This window comes from Macaca mulatta, chromosome 7 (genome assembly GCF_049350105.2).
Source record: "Macaca mulatta isolate MMU2019108-1 chromosome 7, T2T-MMU8v2.0, whole genome shotgun sequence".
NCBI lineage: Eukaryota > Metazoa > Chordata > Mammalia > Primates > Cercopithecidae > Macaca > Macaca mulatta.
The window spans coordinates 79,311,422-79,334,796 of record NC_133412.1 but is presented as its reverse complement, the minus strand read 5'-3'; the positions used below and the strand labels follow the sequence as shown (position 1 = coordinate 79,334,796).

General features: G+C 44.9%; 1 long non-coding RNA gene across 1 annotated transcript; it reads left to right on the top strand.

Annotated features, from left to right (window-relative positions):
- LOC106999279 (uncharacterized) lies at positions 1 to 19,846 on the top strand. The gene is made up of 4 exons (XR_013395264.1): positions 1 to 445; positions 16,410 to 16,460; positions 17,538 to 17,543; positions 18,013 to 19,846. It is a non-coding gene; the product is annotated as an uncharacterized LOC106999279 (long non-coding RNA).
- Positions 19,847 to 23,375: the final 3,529 nt, after the last annotated feature.

Below are 23,375 nucleotides of genomic sequence, written 5' to 3'. Positions count from 1 at the left end.
GGGTGATTCTTCTGGACTAATTCATGTGGCTGCAATTAGAGCTGGATGATCTAAATGGTCTCACTCCTAGGTCTGGCCATTGATGTTGGCGGTTGACTGAGCCAGGGGCCGCCAGCAGGCTAGCGGGGGCTCTTCACTCAGCAGCAGGGTTCCAAGAGGACAAGCCCAACACACATGTGCTTTTCAAGCCTGTGATTATCAGGGCTGTACTGCAACAATCTGCCGCAATCAGTAACGACCACATAAGAAAGCAATGACAAGTTATGATTACTGCTCTGAAGAGATTGAGCAGGATGGTATAGGAGAGTTACTATTCCAAGTGACCTCTGGGCCAGCAGCATTGGCATCACCTGGGAATTGTGAGAAATCCAGCATCTCAGGCTCCACTGCAGGTCTCCTAAATCAGAATCTACAGTTTAACAAGATCCCCAGCTGTGTGTGTAAGGTAAAGTTTCAGAAGCTGATGACTACTGGGGGTTACCGAGGAGTGAAGGAGGGGGAAGAAACAGCACAACTAGTTTATGCCACTTGGTGTGCTTCTCACATCCTCATAGTTTCTGCCGTGACCTGGCTACCAAGCCAGCAGGGGCATTCTTCCACGGTCCTGGAGCTCCATAGGAGGGCCCCACATTCACAGTCTCACGGTGAGGACAGCTTTGGTTCAGTGGGTATCATCCAGAGGCAAGCACCTAAAACGGGAGTTCCACTGGGCTTGGCAGGGAGCTTGCCCCTGATAGGTGGGAACAAATGGGGCCTCTGTTTATGCATACACAGTGCCAGGTGGGGACAGAGGCCAGTGTTGGAGCAGCCAGTTCTGAGCTCCCTAAAGACCCCTAAGAAAGCCAGACCCTCAGGGCTGCTTGGTTCATCAGTCCCTCACCTGGCATGGAGGGTGATGGTGAGTTGTTAGGTCCATAGCCGTAAGGCTGTGAAGAAGCTTTCCTGGTGGGCAAGTAGGTGGCATTCTAGAATGCCATGCTAGAACGACTGTGTGTCCCATTTGCACAGGGCAATCCTGTTCACACCTGCTGTCCTGTTGTAATTATTAATAATGCCCCTTCTCATTCTGGTTTGGATCATAAATTAAAAGGGTCACCCTAGTTAAAGCCTGAGTTTAATCTCAGAATGCAGGAAGGTGCCTCTGAAAGAGCATTAGACCCTGAATCAGGAATAGGAACTCTTGTCTTTCCCTGTTTCTGGCAAGCTGGGGGACCTCAGGCATGGCCCTTTTTCCTTCTGGCTTCAGTTGCCTTATATGTCAGAATTGAGGGGTTGGATCAGACAATCCCTGCTAGCTGGGGAGTAAATGAATGTGAAAAGTTATCCTTGGGGGTTCTGCTCTATCAGCTCCATGTTGATGAGGACATTGTTCTCTCTCTAACATCTTTGATTCTATGTCCTCTGGGGACCCCACATTCTGCTAGATCCCCCCCTGGTCCGCAGGTTGCAGGAATCCTGGACTGGTGTTTCTGAGGCTTTGTCTCGGGGCTCTGTGCCAGTGGGGCCGCACTGCCTGTCTGCCTGTCTACTCCCCCATACTCTGCTCCACTGGGACCCTTCTTTAGCTTGTACTTCCTAGTTGTGTGACATTTGGTACAAATAACTTAATCACCTGTGACTGTTTCTCCATCTGCCATGGGAGATAGCGATGTCATTCTTGCAGGATCATGGATAGTGTACATAGCATCTGGCCCATAATAGGAACTCACCAAGGCATTTCTATGCCTCATATGTCTTAAAATTGACCACCTGGAGGACTCAGTTCAAGTCTTCAATGAGTTGAGAACTAAAGGAAGTGATTTACAAGCGTGAAGACTCTAGAAGTTTCCTCTCTGTAACACTCTGCAACACTGTGAACATTTCTTTAAAAAAAAAATTATTTACTTGTTTAAATAAATAAAAAATTAAATAATAAATAAATAATAAATAAATAAATAAAAATTATTTATTTAGAGACAGGCTCTTGCTCTGTCACCCAAGGCAGAGTGCAGTAGTGTGATCACATCTTACTGCAGCCTCCAGCTCCTGGGCTCAAGCTATCCTCACGCCTCAGCTTCCCAAGTAGCTGGGACTACAGGCATGTGCCACCATGCTCAGTTAATTAAAAAATATATATTTTGTAGACAGAGAATCTCGCTATATTGTCCAGGCTGATCTCAAATTCCTGGCTTCAAGTGATCTTCCTGCCTTGGCCTCCCGAAGTGCTGGGAGTACGGGCATGAGTCCGCATACCTGGTTGTAAGTGGAAGTTTCTATGAAAGTTGTCACTCCTCAGCTCTGCCTCACAGACTACATATTCCACCTGCCATTTGACTAATTGCGGGGAGGAAGGAGGGAAGCAAAACGGACATTTTATCCTTTAAAAGGATCCCATGGCTCCTGAGGGCTTTATCCTAAAAACACCATGTTGTGAAATCAAACTTTCTTGCCTGACTCTTGCTTCTGCAGTCTTTGGGACATTTTGCTCCAGCAGAAAGAGCACCACCTCTGCAATCTGACAGCCTTGTCCCCTCTGAACTCTACCGCCCTCTTTTTGACAAAGAAACATTGTCCCCAACTCACAGAATCATGAGGGTTATGCTAGGTGGGATTGTAAAGTATCTGTCCTGTGGTAGGACTCAATAAACTTAGCTTTCCCTGCCTTTTATCCTGTTCTCTTTCTGATTGCTGAGAATATGTACTTTTCTGTGGGGCAAGATAAGAAAGCAAGAGTTTTTATGTTCTAGTTTCTTTTTTTTTTTTTTTTTTTTGAGACGGAGTCAAACTCTGTTGCCCAGGCTGGAGTGCAGTGGCGTGATCTTGGCTTACTGCAAGCTCCGCCTCCCGGGTTCACACCATTCTCCTGCCTCAGCCTCCCAAGTACCTGGGACTACAGGTGCCCAGCTGTTTTTTTTGTGTGTGTGTTGTTGTTGTTGTTTGTATTTTTAGTAGAGATGGGGTTTCACCATGTTAGCCAGAATGGTCTCAATCTCCTGACCTCGTGATCCGCCTGCCTTGGCCTCCCAAAATGCTGGGATTACAGCCTGAGCCATCATGCCCAGCCTAATGTTGTAGTTTCTATTGCTGCATAACAAATGATCCCCAAACATACCTGCTTGAAGCAATAGGCTTTTTGCTCATGATTTTGTGGGCCAGAAATTTGGGAGGCTCCTCTGGGCAGGTCTTGCTGGGGATTTCTCATGTAGTTATGGTCAGATACTAGATGGTGCTGTCATTATCTGAAGGCTCAAATGAAGGAGACCAAGCAAAAACTGCGTGACTTTTTATGACCTAGTCTCAAAAGTTACATACCATTGTTGCAGGACTTTTCCTTAGTTCAGTTAAAGATGGGATCCTTGTCCGTCTCGCAAGGCCAGAGTCCCTCCATTAGAGCACTTCCCGTCCCCACCATTTGAATCCCAGGGTCCGCACAGGAAGAGGAGAGCCTGACTCCTCCCTGCTGCAAAGGGTGTGAACTTCTGTGGCTCCACCCAGTGCCAAGGCTGGTTGGAGCTTTTTCTGGGGAGCCCTTCCTACCTGGCTGTCTCACCATCACTTCTGCCATATTTATTTGTGGAAACCAGATTTGAGAGGAGGGCACATAGAGCTCACTTCTCCTTGGAAGGAATAGCAAAGTAACATTGTTGGCCAGCATGTGGATGGAAGACATTATTGAGGCCATGCTGCGAAATACAATTTGTCACATCTCCTAAAGTCATATGTAAATGGGAGCTTTTTAGCAGTCAGGATTCTTGCTCATAAACTACAAAAACTGGCTCTGGTTAGTTTAAGTGAAGATAACTTATTTGAAGACCTTTAGGACTTACAGAATTGATGGAGGTTGGAAGAACAAGATTGGAAAATGAGTGAGAACCAAGGAGCTCTGGAGGACTGGGTGGCAGGTGCCCCAACAAGGGAGAGAGCATAAGGGCTGTCCAGTCCAAATAGCCTGAGCCACCACTGCTAGAATAAATATGACCTCCACGTACCCGGCTCTAACAGGCAACACTTAGGAAGAGCGAGTTGATTGGTTGAGTCACATCCTTGCCTCCTGATTGGACCAGCATAGACAGAGGGAGGAGCCATTTGGACCTCCTGCTTTCTTAGTGGGAAGCTAGGACGTCCTCCCGCAGAGATTGTGCTCAGTGTGAGATTCTGCAAAGGAGAGGTAGAATGCTTTAGGGGCTGAGTGGGAGAAGGGTGGGTAGATGTTGGATATTCCCAAATGGCAAACATCCCCCAGAGAGCCCACAGATTCAGACACCCCACCTGCTGTAGTTAGTGCCCGCATTAGTACAAGGGGTGGAGAGCTAAAGAGGAAGCTCAGAGGGAGCAGAATATCCTCAAAATATTAAAGGACTGGCACTTTGAGAAGCAATTTGATTTGTTCAACACAGGTAGTTGTAGGACAGATTTTTGGCTTAATACCAGGAAGAACTTAAATTTTTTAAAAAATTATATGTTTAGTGCTTTGAGTATGTAATGCAGTCACTGAAAAAATATTAAAAGCAACGCTGTGAAAGTCCCCCTCCCACGACTGTTCCTTATCCACTCACCACTTACTTAATTCTCCACCTTCACTTCTGATGCTAATCTTAATAGTGTCTTGTTTATGTTCCCATAGATTAGTTTTTCCTTTTGAGTTTTTAAATTTTACTTTTGGCCAAGTATGGTGGCTCATGCCTAAAAGTGAGACCCCATCGCTCCAAAAAAAAAAAAAGCTGGGTGTGGTGGTGTACACCTGTAGTCCCAGCTACTCAGGAGGCAGAGGTGGGAGAATTGCTTGAGCCCACGAGGTAGGCTGCAGTGATCGCACCACTGCCCTCCAGCCTGGGAGATAGAATGAGACCCTGTCTTAAAAAAAAAAAGAAAGAAAGATAAAATTTACTTTAAAAATTGTGTGAAGATATACATAACATAAAATTTACCATTTTAATCATTTTTAAGTGTATTGTTCAGTGATATCAAATACTTTCACATTGTTGTGTGAACATTGTCACCATCCAGCTCCAGAACCTTTTTCTTTTATTTATTTATTGATTTTTAGTTTCTTTATTTATTGTTTTGAGACGGAGTTGTGCTCTGTCTACCAGGTTGGAGTGCAGTGGTGTGATCTTGCTTCACTGCATCTTCCACCTCCCAGGTTCAAATGATTCTCCTGCCTCAGCCTCCTGAGTAGCTGGGATTACAGGTGCCCACCATCACACCCAGCTAATTTTTTTGTATTTTTATTAGAGACAGGGTTTCACCATGTTGGCCAGGCAGGTTACAAACTTCTGACCTCAAGTGATGCCCCCACCTCAGCCTTCCAAAGTGTTGGGATTACAGGCGTAAGCCACCACACTGGGCCCAGAAATTTTTCGTCCTGCGAAACTGACACACTGTACCCATTAAACAATCACTTCCCATTCTCCCCTTCCCCAACCCCCGGCAACTACCGTTCAACTTCCTTTCTATGAATTTGATTACTCTAGATACCTCATGTAAGTGGAATCCTACAGTATTGCCCTTTTGTGACTGGCTTATTTCACTGAGTATTATGTCTTCAAGGTTCATTAATGTTGTATCATATGTCAGAATTCCCTTCCTTTTTAATAATGAATAATATTCCATTATATGTAGACACCACATTTTGTGGGATTTTTTGTATTTTTATTACATACATATATATATAGGAGATAGTGTCTGGCTATGTTGCCCAGTCTGGTCTTGAACTCCTGGACTCAAGTAATCCTTCCACCTCAGCCTCCCAAAGTGCTGGAATTACAGGTGTGAGCCACCACACCCAGCCACATTTTATGTATTCACTCATTCAAAGACGAACATCTGGGTTGCTTCCACAGCTATTGTGAATAATGCTGCTGTAGACATGGATGCACAAATATCTCTTCAAGACCCTTCTTTTAATTCTTTTGGCTATAGATCCAAGAGTAGAATTATTGGGTTATATGGTAATTCTATTTTTAATTTTTTGAGGAGCTATATTATTGAGTTTTGAGGGTTCTTTCTATATTTTAAATACAAGTCACTTATCAGATATGTAAATTGAAAATATTTTCTTCTAGACCGTAATTTATCTCTTAATTCTCTTAGCAGAGTCTTTAAAAAATCAGAACTTCTTAATTTTATTGAAGTACAATTTATCCCCCCAAATTTATGGATTATGCTTTTGGTGTCATATCTAAGAAATATTTTCTTTGAGAAGTCCTGTTGTTTTCTATTTTACATTTAGGCCTATGGTGCACATTAAGTTAAATGTAAGTAATGTGAGGTATAGATTGAGGTTTGTTTTGTTTTTCATATGGATGTCCATTTGTTGTAGTGCCATTTGTTGAAAAGTTTATTCTTGGCTGGGCGCAGTGGCCCACACCTGTAATCCCAGCACTTTGGGAGGCTGAGGCAGGCAGATTGCTTGAGCCCAGGAGTTCGAGACCAGACTGAGCAACATGGAGAAATCCCATCTTTACAAAAAATACTAAAAAATTAAGCTGGGCATGGTGGTGCACACCTGTAGTCCCAGCTACTTGGGAGGCTGAGGTGGGAGGATCACCTGAGCCCCAGGGGTCAAGGCTGCAGTGACCTGTGATCAGGCCACTCCACTGTAGCCTGGACATTGGAGAGAGAGACCCTGTCTCAAAAAAAGGAAAATAAAAGTTTATTCTTTCCTCATTGAAATGCCTTTGCAACTTAGTCAAAATTCAATTAACCATATATGTGCGAGTCTGTTTCTGGACTCTATTTTGTTCCATTGATATGTACCAGGAGAGCCCAATCTTTTGACTTCCCTGGGCCACATGGGAAGAAGAAGAGATGTCTTGGGCCACACATAAAATACACTAACACTAACGATAGCTGATGAGCTTTTAAAAATTGCAAAAAAAAAAACCTCGTAATGTTTTAAGAAAGTTTATGAATTCATGTTGGGCCACATTCAAAACCATCTTGGCTGCATGTGGCCCATGGGCTGCAAGTTGGACCGGCTTGATGTGTACTATCCTCTCACCAGTACCAACTGTCTTGATTATTATAGCTTTGGAGTAAGTCATAAAATTAGTATAAATTATCTAACTTTGTAGTTCTTGATTGAAATTATTCTGACTATTCTAGTTCCATTGCCTTTTTTTTTTTTTTTTTTTTTTGAGATGGAGTTTCACTCTTGCTGCCCAGGCTGGAGTGCAGTGGCGCAATCTTGGCTCACTGTAGCCTCCACCTCCTGGGTTCAAGCAATTCTCTTGCTTCAGCCTTCCGAGTAGCTGAGATTACAGATGTCTGCCACCACACCTGGCTAATTTTTTGTACTTTTAGTAGAGATGGAGTTTTGCCATGTTGGCCAGGCTGCGCTCGAACTCCTGGCTTCAGGTGATCCACCCACCTTGGCCTCCCGAAGTACTGGGATTACAGGTGTGAGCCACCGTGCCCAGCCCCACTGTCTTTTCATACAAACTTTAAAATCAGTTTGTCCACTTTTGTTGTTGTTGTTGTTGTTTGTTTTTTGAGACAGAATCTCTGTCACGCAGGCTGGAGTGCAATGGTGTGATGTCGGCTCACTGCAACCTCTGCCTGCCAGGTTCAAGCGATTCTCCCGCCTGTCTACCGAGTAGCTGGGATTACAGGCGCACGACACCATGCCCAGCTAACTTTTGTATTCATTTTTAGTAGAGACGGAGTTTCACCATGTTGGCCAGGATGGTCTCAGTCTCTGACCTTGTGATCCACCCACCTCGGCCTCTCAAAGTACTGGGATTACAGGTGTGAGCCACCACGCCTGGCAGCTTGTCCACTTTTACAAAAAAAAAAAAAAAAAAAAAATTCTGCTGGAATTTTTATTGGAATTGCATTGAATCTAAATCAGTGTGGGCAGAATTTATATCTTAGCAATATTTAATTTTCTAATCCGTGAACATGGTATGCCTCCTCTTTTTTTTTTAAGGTTTTCTTTGTTTTTTGTTTGTTTTGTTTTGAGATGGAGTTTCGCTCCTGTTGCCCAAGCTGGAGTGCAGTGGCGCCGTCTTGGCTCACTGCAACCTCTGCCTCCCTGGTTCAAGCAATTCTCCTGCCTCAGCCTCCCAGGAAGCTGGGATTACAGGCACCAGTCACCACGGTCCTGGCTAATTTTTTGTATTTTTAGTAAAGACGGAGTTTCACCATGTTGGCCAGGCTGGTCTTGAACTCCTGACCTCAGGTGATCCATATACCTTGGACTTCCAAAGTGCTGGGATTACAGGTGTAAGCCACTGTGCCTGGCCTCTTTGATTTTTTTTTTATTAGTGCTTTATAGTTTTCAGCAGACAGACCTTGCACATATTTTGTTAGATTTATACCTAAGTATTTCATGTTTTCTGGTACTACTGTAAATAATGCTTCAATTTTATTTTCAAATTCCAATTGTTTATTGCTAATATATAGAAATTTATTTGATTTTTTAATGTTGACCCTTCCCTTTTATTGTTAATCTTCATTATAGATTAACTTCCCTCTTACCTTTCTCACATAAAGACTTTATGACTATCACATTGCCTTAAGATGGAATGTTAAATACACTCTTTTAAAGTGAGTGAGGAAATGAAAATCAGCTGTAAAGTAAGGAAAACAAACTGTAGAGAAAAGCAAACAGACTATAACTAACTAATTTGTTGAACTCTTATACCACTCTCATATAGAAAATGCTGTAATTCCATTAAATTTCTTTGTTTTCTACCTGTGTAAGCAAGAACTTAACTCTTAATTTTGGAGCACAGATCCCATTTCTCTGGATTCTTTGTCTCCTGGATGATCATTTCACCTTTTCACTTGAATAAACTTTAAACTGGATTCTGATCCTTTTAATTCTTTCAGGTTTACAGAGGGAAGATTCAAGCCTCAACAGGTCAGGTCAGTTGGACAAGGTGACCTTTAAGCCCTCTTCTAGCTTCATGAAAACAGATCTGAAATTTGCCTGATCTCAGCAATGGTAGTGAAAAGACTGTGTACCTGAATGATCTGGTGGCAGGTATGTCCTGTGCACTTAGTATTCTCTAAGTTCTGGGAGGGGCGGATTATCTCGAAGCAAATGCCAGGAAGAGGCAGGAGATTCCGGTATCCTGATATGCTTAGCAATATCATCTCATTCACCAGACAGGAAGCCCGTGTGCCTCTCCTCTAAGGCTAACTGTCAGGAGGGTAAGGTGTGGGTGGGTTTTATTCACTGCTCCATCCTCGGAGGCTAGCAAAGTGCCGGAAGAGGGAGAAATCTCTAGCGTTTATAGACAGACCAACACTTGTACCCTGAAAGGACACAGTACTACAAGGGATTGGTAGAGGTAATGATTACAGGCAACAGACTGTTCAAAACAACTATATTTAGACAAGTGTATTTTTGCAAAACAATGAAAGCTCAGTGTTCCTTTCAAAATGAAAACTTTCCTTTTCCATACCTCACTATCAATTATTTCAGTCTCAGGTATGCCCCGTTCTGTTTCTCCCACAATATTTGACTTAATTAACAATACGGTCGATTATTTACAAGGAAGTTATTCCTAAAACTGTTGTTCAAAATCACATCTGATTTTTTCACCTGACTTTTGTGGTATAGACGTTTTTGTTTTTAATGATGTTACTGGGGTTAACTTTTTCCAAAAGTGGTTTCTAAGAGTGAAAACCTGGGGGGAAATCATAAATGGCCAAAGAGGTTAAATAAATTGTTACCTTCATTAAGTAAAATACTTGCAGCCACTATAATGATGTGAAATTTTATTTACTGGTAAGAAAATTTCATAAGGTATTACTGAGTGGGGAAAAAATCAGTTTATAAAACACTATGTAAAATGTGATTCCAGCCGGGCGCGGTGGCTCATGCCTGTAATCCCAGCACTTTGGGAAGCCGAGGCGGGCGGATCACAAGGTCAGGAGATCGAGACCACGGTGAAACCCCGTTTCTGCTAAAAATACAAAAAATTAGCCGGGCGCGGTGGTGGGCGCCTGTAGTCCCAGCTACTCAGGAGGCTGAGGCAGGAGAATGGTGTAAACCCGGGAGGCGGAGCTTGCAGTGAGCCGAGATTGCGCCACTGCACTCCAGCCTGGGCGACAGAGCGAGACTCTGTCTCAAAAAAAAAAAAAAAATGTGATTCCACTTTTGTTTTAAAAAAATTTTATATACGTAAATATATTAATATGCAAATATAAGCATACATAAATATAAGTATATAAATATTCTAGAACAATATACAACAAAATATTGACAATGATTATCTCTAGGATTTCAAATCATTTTTGTATTATTTGTATTTGTTATAACAGGGTTTCTTTATTTTTTACTTTTATTTTTATTTTTTTTGAGATGGAGTCTCTCTCTGCTGCGCAGGCTGGAGTGCAGTGTTGCAATCTCCACTCACGGCAACCTCTGCCTCCCAGGTTCAAGTGATTATCTGGCCTCAGCCTCCTGAGTAGCTGGGATTACAGGCACCTGCCACCACGCCCAGTTAAGTTTTGTGTATTTAGTAAAGACGAGGTCTCACCATGTTGACCAGGTTGGTCTTGAACTCCTGACCTCAGGTGATCTGCCCTCCTCGGCCTCCCAAAGGGCTGGGATTACAGGCGTGAGCCACCATGCCCGGCCAACAGGGTTTCTTCATAATCAGGAAAGGCAATAATGCTACTGTCATCTTACGAAAAACATTTAAATAAAAGTACATTTCCCTCTAAGAACACAGCTCTGGAATTATAACATAAGCAATTAGAAATGAACAAGAACTAGATCTAATACAGGTTTCATAAAGTCTGTTGCCCAGCTCTCTTGTGGCCCCCAGAGCTGTCCATCTTCACTTGCCAACCTGTGCCCACAGCAAACCCCCTTAACTCCAAGCCCTGGTACTCAGCACCACCAGCCTGGGCCTGAGTACCTCTCCCTGAGCTGGGCCTGCATGGAGCAAAAAATGTGTAGGCAGCCAGAGTCCCAGCTGCCGGGGAGGCTGAGGCAGTGTTGCTGCTGATAAAGCCACCGTCCATCCAGTAGGGATGAGACTCTTTAGACATCTGTACAATCTCTGGGCCCAAGAGTTTTCCTTTCTCTATCTTCCCTCTCTTCCTCCTCCCTTTCTCTTTTCTTCCCTTGCTTCAACTTTCCTTCCCTTGCTTCCACTTCCCTTCCCTCATTTTCTCCACATCTCCCAAGCACCTGGAGGTCACAAGGGACACAGTGATGAATCACCCACAGTCCCCCTCAAGGGACCTGCAACTAGAGAGGGAAGCAGGTGAGTCCTAGAGTCTGCCTCTGTGTGCTCCGTGCCCTGAGGGAGGGCATCCTGGAGGAAGTGACATCTGCATCAAATCCTGAAGGATGAGAAGGAGTTGGTCAGGAAAGACAGTGGACAAGAGCCCAATCTTCATGGGCAAGTTGGTTGCTGCTTCAGGTTCCTGACTGGCCCTGGTGTTCCATAGGACCAGTCCTGCCCAGAAAATGGCTTTAAGTCATTCATTGGCTGGGGTGAGCTCCCTGGCCATCTCACACCACTGCCTCCCTGGCAGCCCAGCCCACCTGGCCCTACGATGCAGCAGGGCTTGGCTGATGCTCACCCCATAAATTCTGCTGAGTCAGGGTCTGTTTCCATGCTCAGGACTTCCTAGAGGGGCTTGCACAACTGCTCCGCCAGGTCATGCCCAGGTTTTATAGTTCTCACCATCAGCTTGGCGATTCTTCATTATTTTGAATCCAGATCCTTCCTGCTGCATTCAATCCAGTGTCTTTTGCTTTATCACCAAGGTTTTAAAAAATGAAGAAAAACTGGTCTCCCTGTTCTGTAGAAGAACAGCTTTTCATCTAGAAAGCTGTCCCTCCTTCATTGTTAAGCCCTTGGGCTTTAAGCAAAGATGTGAGGTCTGCTTTAAGCAGGAATGTATTTGGGGATCTTTCTCATTACTCTCGCCTTGACCGTGGACCACCCTGGGCATTCAGATCGATTTGCCACTTGGGGGCCATAATTGAATGAAAGACCAATCCAGAAGTTATTAGTTCATATGGAACACTGATTGTCTCTGTGGGTAAATCCACTACCCTCTCCAATTTTCTCCTAGTAACAGTTTTAAAAAGTATCTCGTAAGAAGATAGACCTTGGAGAGATCAGTTTTAGGATGAGTCAACCTTGAAGTTAGACATGGGAGCTGGAGACCAGGATAGGAGTATTGCAGTAAGGGTGAGGAGGCTCACTAAGATCATTCAAAGAAAGGAGAGCAAATAAACATCCATTGTTGTGTAATTTTAAAATGTTTTAATACATTCTAGTCACCAGGTGCGGTGGCTCATGCCAGTAATCACAGCACTTTGGGAGGCCGAGGTGGGCAGATTATCTGAGGCCAGGAGTTCAAGACCAGCCTGGCCAACATGGCAAAACCCCATCTCTACTAAAAATACAAAAATTAGCTGGGTGTGGTGGCACATGCCTGTAATCCCAGCCACTCATGAGGCTGAGGCAAGAGAATCTCTTGAACCTGGGAGGCAGAGGTTGGAGTGAGCTGAGATTGCACCACTGCACTCCAGCCTAGGCGATAGAGTGAGACTCTATCTCAAAAAAAAAAAAAAAAAACACGAACAAAAACAAAACAAAACAAAAAACAAAAAAAAACATATGTTCTATTCAACAAAGGAGAGAGAAAGATGGTTTGGAGGTAAGTGCTGGACACAATCATCAGAAGGAAGCATTCATTGGGGAAGTTGATTTAGAAGAATTGGAACGAGGTTGGAGGCGAGAGTCTTGCCAGGTTGGAACAGAATCCGGAACTGCTGCCTGGGCAGCTCCCACCAGAGCCAGTAGGGACTGAGGTTGGGGGATGTGAAGGACTTTGGGGTCAGCGTGGCTACACAGGCCTTTATCTCCTTCCTGTATTCTGTCATCGTGAATGGTAGCCTTCTATGGAGAGGCCACATGGGCAAGCCCTATCTTCCTACTCCACTCTATGATCATCTGTCAAAGCCCTTTGAGTACGTGCTCAGTGCTCTCTAGGTCCAATGCTCTACCCACTTTAAGTTCCTGTAGGGAGTTGGAGAAATAAGTTGGGACATGCACACCCATGTGACTTTTGCCCTCTCCCTGCACCTTTAACTTCTGATTCATCCCTTGCAAGCAGCTTCACCTGCGTGTGCCCACGGCATGTTCTGGTGTATTCCCTCATGTCGAAATCAATTCAGTCCAGAGAGGAAGTGACTAGGAGCCACCATGGGGTGTATCACTGGTCTTTAACTGGCTGTTAGGTCCAGAGGCAGGACAATCAGAGACCCATCTCAGGGCCTTTGCTCTGTTCTTAGAGGTAGAAAGCAGCCTGTGCCCCAACTCCCTCACCCCCTACAAACCACACTCCAGGCAAGGGGGGCCAGCAGTAGTCTGTGGGTCCTCTTTTCCTTGGGAGCACACCCTGCCACAGTGCTGCTTCCCAGGAGAGAGCCATGTGGACAAGCCCCATCCTTCTATTCTACTCTGTACTCATCCAGCAAGTGCTGCAGAGCCACCCCATGGTGGCTGTGCAAGTGGCCAAGGATACAGGGCTTAATAAGACACCATCTGTTGTAGCCAGCCTCCAAGATGTATCCCTGGGATCCTTGCTTCTGGCATTCACACACTCCTTGGCCCCCTCTCACGTTGAATTAGGGCTGGCCTTGATCACTGGATTACAGTAGAAGTCTCAGCAGATGACTTCCAAGATGAAGGCATTGTAGTTTCCACCTTGCTCTCCTGAATGGCTCCTTCCAGGGAAAGCCAGCTACCAGACCATGAGGACACTCAAGCAGCTCCATAAACAGGACCCTAGGGAAAGGTACTGAGCCCCTGGACAATAGCCAGCATTCACTTTCTAGCCATGTGAGTGACCTACCCTAGAAGTGGACCCCCAGCCCCAATCAAGCCCTCAGATGACATATGATTGCAACTACATGAGAGATCTCAAACAAGAGCTGCCCAGCCATGACATTTCCAAATCTGCAAAAATTATGACAGATTTTTTAAAAAAAGATTATTGCTGTTTAAAGCCACTGCATTTTGACGTGATTTGTTATGCAGTAATAGATAATAAAAAGCAAACCGACTTAGCCATTTTTATTGCTGTTCTCAATTCTCTACAACAACATACCTCCTTATGTCTTGCACACTGGGTAAACTACAGCACCTGCCATGCCTTGGATGAATGCATGGGAGTGGAATTGCTGGGAATTAGGATAGGGGTATGTTGGCTTTTACCAGTTTATTTTCCCACCAGTAAAATGTATGGGAGCTTAAACCTCCTCAACAACTCTTGGCGTTGTCAGTCTTTATCATTTTAAGCCATTCTGATGAGAGTATCATAGAATCTCACTGAGATTTTATTTTGCATTTCCCTGACAACTAATGGTGTTGAGTGCTTTTTCAGGTGCTTACTAGCCCTTTAGGCACCCTCATTTGTAAAATGCTTATTCAAGTCTTTTGCCCCCAGTGTTTGTTGGTTTGGTTGCCTTTTTCTTATTGATTTGTAGGAAACCTTTATATATTCAGGATATGAGTCCTTTGTCAGATATATGCATTGGGAAAAATCTCTTGTCTCTTGTCCTCTTTTTAATCTTTTGATTAAAAGAGGGTTTTGTTTTAATGAAGTCTAACTTACAAATTTTTAAAATTTATAGTAAGTGCCTTTTATGTCCAGCTTAAAAGATCTTTGCTTGGTCATGGAGACTGCCCCCCACCCTACTCTGTCTGCTTCCAGGAGCTTTATTGGTTTACTTTTCACATTGAAGTCTATGATTTATCTTGAATTAATGTGTATGGTGTGAGGAAGGGGTCAGAGTTTTTTTTCCCCCTTTTTTTCCCTTATGAATATGCATAGAAAAGACCATCCTTCTCTCTATAGAATTGCATCAGCTCCTTTGTTGTAAATTAAGTGACCATATATGCATGGATCTGTCACAGACAGTTTTAAAGGTATAGATTTCCAGATCCTCAACTTCTCTATGTCTTCTTTTCTGATGTGGATCTACTTGCCTCTGCAGTCAAACCTCAAGCCAGTCTTCTTTTCCCATCTCATTTACCTTTCCAAACAAGGCCAATCTGACCAATCCCAGTCTGACCATGGTACATGAACTAGACATGTGTACACTACTGGAAACTCAAAAAAAGCAGTGATTGGAGAATGCACACCCCCTGAGACAGAGACCCCTTCAAAGCACAGAAAGCATCTGCTATAGAAATTGAGGGGAACAGCACTTTGTTCCATTTACGGGACAAATTCTAGGTGGCAAGACTCTGTGTGTTGTCTATTTTGCTTAGAATTAGAATTTAGAATTGAAATATTATGGGCGGGCTTTGTCTTGAGGCTGTGTATTACATTTATTTGAGTCTGAAAATGACTTCAGATTTTCTTTTGATGGATAGTAAGTCTAATTGGGCTGACTGGGTTGGCAATGAATTCTGGCTTTGCCAATTAGCTTATATGGCAGATATTTTCCATAAATTAAACAAACAAAATATGCAACTCTGAGGTTCTGGAGAAACTATACACAACATGAGGGAAATTATGTTTTCTTGCAGCTGTTAAAATTATGATATGAAATTTAGATGTCAACTTAAAATTGTGGAACAGAGTATGCAGTTTTCCAAAATTTATTTAGGGGATGTACAACAGGAAATGTTGAAGACTAGTCTAAAGCAGTGGTTCTCAACTCCGGTTGCAATTGGAATCACTTAGAAAATTTGAAAGATGATGATGCCTGGGCTTCTCCCCAGGCCAATTAAATTAGAAGAGCCAAGAGTGAATAGTTTAAAAGCTCCCCAGGTGATTCAAAGTGCAGCCAGGCCTCAAACCACTTTCTCCATCCTCCACCCTGCCCTGTTTCTGTGTACTCACGGCCATCTCAGCCCCTCTCCCTTCCTCACCCCCAACGCTCAAGGCTGTCTCCCCAACCCCCAGACCCATATCTAGCCCCAAGCGTAGACGTTACCTCTTGGACATCCACAAGCCTTTTGAACGTAGCATGTCCCAAACCAGCCTTGGCAACATTTTTGATCATGCATTAGTAAAAACTGTGGGGAGTGTATACCCCAAAATGTGCATATTTTTAAAAAGTATACACATTAATCACTATGTTAATATGTTATGCGCATTTTAAATGGCTATAAAACAGAAAATATAAAAGTATGAGGCCAAAAATTAGTATAATTACAGATTTTAATATTTTCTCTCTACATTCTATGGACAACCTCCATGCCTTTGCACATGCTGATCCTTCTTCCTGGAATTTCCTTCCTTTGTCCTCATGTACAATTTTCTGCTCATCCTTCAAGATGCAGCTTGCAAGCCTCCCTTTAGACACCTCTACAGGTGGAGCCGACCATGCCCTACCTCCATGGCACTGTCAGGGGACCCTTATAGGCTTCTTTCTTCATACCTGTCATGGTATATTAATCCTGGTGTTTGAATGTCTCTCTCTCCCCTGCCAGCTCAAGAACCTGTTGAGAGGAGCACCTAGCATAAGACCTAGCTTGTGATAGGTTTGTAATAAATGCATTGATGATGCAGTGAGTTGAACAGTGGAGTGAGCAAAGAGGAGGTGGTCAAAATGTCTAACAACCCGTAGAGTGGCTGGGTGGGGGATGGCGGTGGTAAGTTCAAGGGCATGGCACCAGAATCTGCTTGACCATTTGGTGAAGGCTTTCATGGCAGAAGGGGAGAGGGCAAAGAAGTGCATGCAGAAGAGACTGCAAGGGCAATCTGAGCTCACTTTTATGATGAACTGCTCTCGTGAGAACTAATGCACTTCCTAGAACTAACTCACTCCTGTGTTAACGGCATTAATCCATTCATGAGGTCTCTACCCTCATGACCCAATCACATTTTAAGGCCCCACCTCCCAATTCCATCAGTGACAATTAAATTTCAGCATAAGTTTTTGTGGAGACACTCAAAACATACTATATATATAAAATATGCCTCTGCAGTCAAACCTCAAGCCAATCTTCTTTTCCCATCTCATTTACCTTTCCAAATAAGGCCTTTAACCCAATCCCAGTCTGACCATGGTGCATGAACTAGACATGTGAGATTTTATTTTGCATAAATAAAAAATATGTATATATATACACTGTGTTTCAAGTGTCCCCATAAAAAATTAACATTTATATATATCATATTGTGTATGTATATAACATTTATATATATCATATTGTGTATATATATATAACATTTATATATATACATAAACATTTGACCTTAAACAACACAGGGATTACGGGCACCAACTTCCCAGGCAATCAAAAATTCACATATAACTTTTGATCCCCAAAAACTTAACTACTAATAGGCTACTGTGGATTAGAAGCCTTCAATAACATGAATAGTCAATTAACACATATTTCATATTTCATATGTATGATATATTGTATTCTTACAATAAAATAAGCAAGAGAAAAGAAAATATTAAGAAAATCATAAGAAAGAGGAAATATATTTAGTATTCATTAGGTGGAAGTGGGTCATCATAAAGGGCTTCATTCTCATCTTCATGTTGAGTATGCTGAGGAGGAGGAAGAGGAGGAGTTGGTCTTGCTGTCTCAGAAATGGCAGAGGAGAAAGAGGTGGGGGAGCTGGAAGGGGAGGCAGGAGAAGCAGGCACACTCAATGCATTTTTGTTGTTGTTGTTTTGTTTTGATTTTTTGAGACAGAGTCTCACTCTATCACCCAGGCTGGAGTTCAATGGCGTGATCTTGGCTCACTGCAACCTCCGCCTCCTGGGTTCAAGCAATTCTTCTACCTCAGCCTCCTGAGTAACTAGGATTACAGGCGCCCACCACCGCACCCCACTAATTTTTGTATTTTTAGTAGAGACAGGGTTTTGCCATGTTGGCCAGGCTGGTTTCAAACTCCTGACCTCGTGATCCACCTGCCTCAGCTTCCCAAAGTGTTGGGATTACAGGCGTGAGCCACTGCGCCTGCCAGTGCACTTTTTATTGAGAAAAATTTGTGTATAAGTGAGTACACGCAGCTCAAACCTATGTTGTTCAAGGGCCAACTGTGTGTGTGTGGGTGGGCGGAGGGGGGATGGAGAGAGAGAAGGAGAGAGAGAGTTCTTATAAGGAATTGGCTCACACGATTATGGAGGCTGCCAAGTCCTGAGATCTGCAGTCAGCAAGCTGGAGACCCAGGAGAGCTGATGGTGCAGTTCTAGTCTGAATGTCAGCTGACTGGAGACCAAGGAAGAGCCAATGCTTCAGTTCAAGTCTGAAAGCAGGAAGAGCACTGATACTGCAGCTGGAACGCAGTTGGCAGAAGTAGTTCCCTTCTCCTTCAGAGTGAGGGCCAACCTCTTAATTCCATTCAGACCCTCAGCTGATTGGATGAGGCCCACCCACATTTGAGGGCAATCTGCTTTACTCAAATGATGATCTCATCCACAAACACCCTCATAGACATACCCAGAAAGAATAGTGTTTGACTAAATGTCTGGGCACCCCATGCCCAGTCAAGTTGACCCATAAAATTAACTGTCACAGCAGCCAGGGCAGAAATGGAAGTGAGACAGTGGTGGTGGAGGAGCTGCAGCCAGCACCTGAGGCCCTGCCCTGTGAGAGGTCCTACAGAGATAATGCGGAGCTTATGCCAGGCCCTGTCCACCTGCTCACCCTCAGGGGCAGAGACAGTCCTCCAGCCAGGAATAAGGCTGTGCCAAGAGATTCCCTTCAGCTTAGGCAGAGTGAAGATGCCGTACCCCAGTGATTCTCAATTGGGGCAGTCTTATCTCCCAGGAGACATTTGGCAATATCTGAATACCTTTTCAGTTGTCACAGTGAGGGTGGTGGTCATACTCCTGACCACTCACATCCAGCGGGTAGAGGCCAGGGGTGCTGCTAATGCACAGGACAGCCCCCACAACAGAGATTGATCAGGCCCCAAATGTCACTGGCGCTGAAGTTGAGGAACCCTGCCCTCACCTTCTTTACACCACACCTTCCCTCAAACTGCTCCTGGCGTGCCCTTCTCCATCAAGCCAACTTGTTAAACCTCTTCACGGCTGAGATCATGCTACTTTCTTCTTCAGATCTGCCACCCTCTAGCTGGGTGACTTTTAGGCAAGTGATCTGACCTCTCTGAGCCAGAGTTTCCATCTTGTAAAAAAAATCCCTTCCTGCATGGTCAGCTATCATGAAAAGGACACATGGTGATGGGCAGACAAAGACAAGGCTTAGCTTCATGTTTGACTCCTGGGAGCACCCAGTTCATGGAGGCTGCTGCTGTTACTAATCTCTGTTTCCATCTTCCCCTGGAAATCCTGAGGTTTATTTGTGAGTCTTTGGACTGATATATGGACAACATACTCTGCATTAGCATGAAGAAGTGAGTGAAGACTCTCCCTTGAACTGTGTGACTGAAACAGCAGAGGTCACATCTCGATATCTCAGTGCCTTTATAGTGCCAGGGATGGGGTAGGTGCTGAGCGCCTGGTATGTGCTCACCCTATGCTGTACAAAACACAGAAAGCCCCACGGGGTTTGAACTGTAATTAGGTAGAGGGTGTGTGGGACTCCCCTTGGATCGCTGACTTTGGCTTCTGCTCCCGACCTGCATAGGCAGATATTTTCTAGTAGATATCAGAGACTCCGGTTGATAGCACTACAATGGCTTTTCTCCCAACTTTTTATTTTACAAATTATCAAGCCAACAGAAAAGTTGCAAGAATAGCACAATGAACATGCATATACCCTTCACCTGGATTCACCACTTTTGTTTCGTTTCTCTCAGTATACATGTTTGTGTGTGTTGGAGACATATGGCATTTTACCTCTAAACCAGGCATCTCCTAGGAACAAGAACAGCTTCCCATATAACTACAATACAATGATGACCCTCAAAAAACTTTGCATTAATAAATCCCATTAGTTAACATACCATTCTTAGTTCACTTTCCTCAGTTGTTCCAATAGTTTTTTTTTTTTTCAAGATTTGTTTTGATCAAGGAGCCAATCAAGAATCAAAGCATTTTGTGGATTTGTCATGTCTCTTTAGCCTACAATCTTTGCCCTCCTTGTTTTTTTTTTTTTTTTTTTTTTTTTTTTTTTTTTGACATCCAAGACACCTACATTTCTTTTTAAGACTGCAGACCAGTTGTTTTGCAGAATATCCCTGGATTTGAGTTTGTCTGCTGCTTCTGTGTGATTAAATTCAGGGTATGCATTTCTGGCAGCAATAGCACATTTGAGGTTGTGTCCTTCTTGGGGCAGCCCATCAGGGAGCAGCACGTGATGTCTAGTTCCCCACTATTGCTGTTCTTATTTTTGATCCCATAAGTTGTCATGCAAGAGAGTTTTGCAGAGAGACCTACATCCTTTCCTCTCACTCCATAAGCCACCTACTGAAGATCTCCCCATGAGATCTCCCCATGAGTATGGGGAGGCAGCCCTGTCTGTGGCTGAGGGACTAGAGATGATGGAGGCATGTCCAGATCTGCTTCCCAGGGCCCCTAGCCCCTTCCCCCAGCCCTAATCCCCACTCCCAACTCCAGGGAGGGCATGGGACTCCCTCCCCTGGGCCCTGCCTTTGCAGACTTTTCAGAGAGCACCAGAGGGGAATGCCATTACCCACCATCATAGAAGCAGCACCAATTACATTTGTGACATTTTTCAGTTTACAAAAGACTTTCCTATTGCTTTCTTTTCTTTTCTTTTCTCTGAGATGAGGTTTCACCATATTGCCTAGGCTGGTCTCGAACTCCTGGGCTCAAGCAATCCTCCTGCCTCAGCCTCCCAAAGTGCTGGAATTGCAGGCCTGAGCCATTGTGTCTAGCCCCCATTCATTTCTAGTGGCAAATAGTAAAAACTGCCACTTCATCAAGTATATACCACCAGTCTCGGGGTTAAAAGCATCATTATGCATTAAGGTCATCTTAAGGTCATCCCAGGTACTCCTGTCACCCTCTGTATGGATGGGGAAACCAAGGCCCAGAGAAGTTAAGCAGCTTGCCCAAGGTCCCCCAGCTAGGAAGTGGCAGGGCTGGGACTGGGGCCCCGGCCTCCTAGAGCCTCTGGGTCACTGTGCTAAGCCCCAAGCTGCATGGTCTGCTTTGAGCATCACAGCAAAACGAGAGCTGAGCAGCACAGACACGGAGGTACCCATTTGCAAATCGAGGAAATCAGGCCCAGAAAGGGGGTGTGATCTGAAAAAATTTGTGAAACTGGGACCAGCCCCAAGAACTTCTGAGTCCTGGCCTAGAGTCTTGCCACAGCCTCGGGCTGCTTGTGGGACCAAGGCCAGAGATGTCAAGGATGCCAACAGTCATCTATCAAGGGGGATGAGTAGAGAGAAGGGTGATAGCAGGGACAGTCCCAGCACCACGCCCTCAACACAGCCACACCAGAGCAGGGGAGACTCCACCTCACTTGGAAGAAAGACAGTCTGAACCACCTTTGCCTCGAAATCCATTTCCCTTCCTGCCAGAGTGGCTACCACACCCTGCCTCTCCCCGGCTGGGGAAAGAACCATTGTGTCCCAGCTGCCAGTCATCCCTACTTGTCAAGGCACACATATTTTAGGAGGAAGAGGCTGGTTCCTACGGAAAACCCCTGCCTGGCCTGATAGACTTGAGCTGCAGGTTTCTTAAACCCCGGTCTCAGATGACAAGCCAAGAATTCCACCTCCGGGTTGTAAGCTGAAGTAGCAAGCTGGGGTGGGGTGAGGGAGGTAGCCTGGAATCATGTGGTAGGGTGTACATGAGACAAGAAAAGCCAAAGGGCAGAGAGTGAAGGTCTACCTATTATCTGCCCTGCAAATCCTAGATCAAAGTCCACCTCTTCCACGGAGTCCACCTCTTCCACGGAGTCCACCCTGATCGCCCCAGGGCCCATGAAGCTCTCCTCAGGTACACAAGTTTGCTTGTTGGGGCAAACTTGTACCTCCTCTTCTATAGTGCAAATCTGGGGGCCATGCTTATACAGTTATTTGGGCCTGATATGGAGCTGTGTGCATTGGGTGCTCCGTACATGTTTTAAATAGCTGAATAAATTGAAAGAATCCATTCATCCATTCATTCCATTGGAAAAATAATTAATGGGCAACAACCGCAAGCTCGGATCTCTTCTAGGTGTCCTTGCCCTTGGGTGCTGATGTTCAAATGTAGGAAGACACCACAGACAGATACTGGAAGCACTAGGAAGAAACAGTGTATGAATGCATGACGTGGAGGTTGGGATAGGAGAGAGCGGGGAGAGAGACCGCCACCCTCCCGCCATCTCATCAAGCCCCTCTAGCCCCAGCCCCCTTTACCCACAAGGACAGACACTCTGGAGAGCACCTGGGCCTTGCCTGAGGTGGGCAGGCAGGCTGCTGGCCATGCCTTATGTGAGCTGGAGACAGAATGTTCTGGGAGGGGACATTTTTCCTAGGCTTCTGGAATAGTGGCCATTTTTTTTTCCCAGGAGCACCAGAAATAAAACTTCCAGCCACCCAGGAGAGAAACTGAGAGCTTGGCCCATACTAAGACCAAGGGCAGTTGAGGAAGGGGACAACAGCCTGGGGTGTTCAGAAAAGGGCAGTCACAGCTGGGCGTGGTGGCTCACGCCTGTAATCCTAGCACATTGGGAGGCTGGGGCTGGCAGATCACCTGAGGTCAGGAGTTTAAGACCAGTCTGGCCAACATGGTAAAAGCCCGTCTCTACACAAATACAAAACTTATCTGGGCATGGTGGTGGGTGCCTGTAGTCCCAGCTAGTCGGGAGGCTGAGGTGGAAGAATCGCTTGAACCCAGGAGGTGGAGGTTGCAGTGAGCCGAGATCATGTCATTGCATTCTAGCCTGGGTGACAGAGTGAGACTCAATCTCGAAAGGGAAAGGAAGGAAAGGAGAGGGGAGGGGAGGGGAGGGAAGGGAAAAAAGACAGTCGTATCAAAATGCTGTGGGCTGGGAGTGGGGCACCGACAGATGAACTGATTTTCCCTGCTTCCCTCCATGGGGCCTTCCTTGGCCACTCAGTGTACATTGTACTTCTGGCCGCCTCTCTCCCACTTTCCTCCCCTCCGCTCCACACAGCACGTATCACCCTCCGACATGCTGTCTGCTTTACCTATCTATTGTTAAACACAGTAAATAAGTAAGGTACGTACTAGCAGGTTGTTTGCCAACCTTTCCCACCCTTCCTAGAATGCCAGCTCAAGGACTGGGATTGTTGCTTCATTTGTTCACTGCCATGTCTCAGCACCTAGAACAGTGCCTGTTTCACACTAGGTGCTCAAAGAATATTATTCATTCCTTCCTCCAACCTTCCGGAACACTCCCCAGGTGCCTTTTCTGTGCCCCATACTGGGCTGTGAGCAGGGGACAGATTTATAAATAAGATGTTACCCCTGTCTTAACAGAGTTCATGGCCCCCCTGGGGAATGAATGACTTCAGAGGGTGGTGTGCTCCCCACCCACCTCATCCCA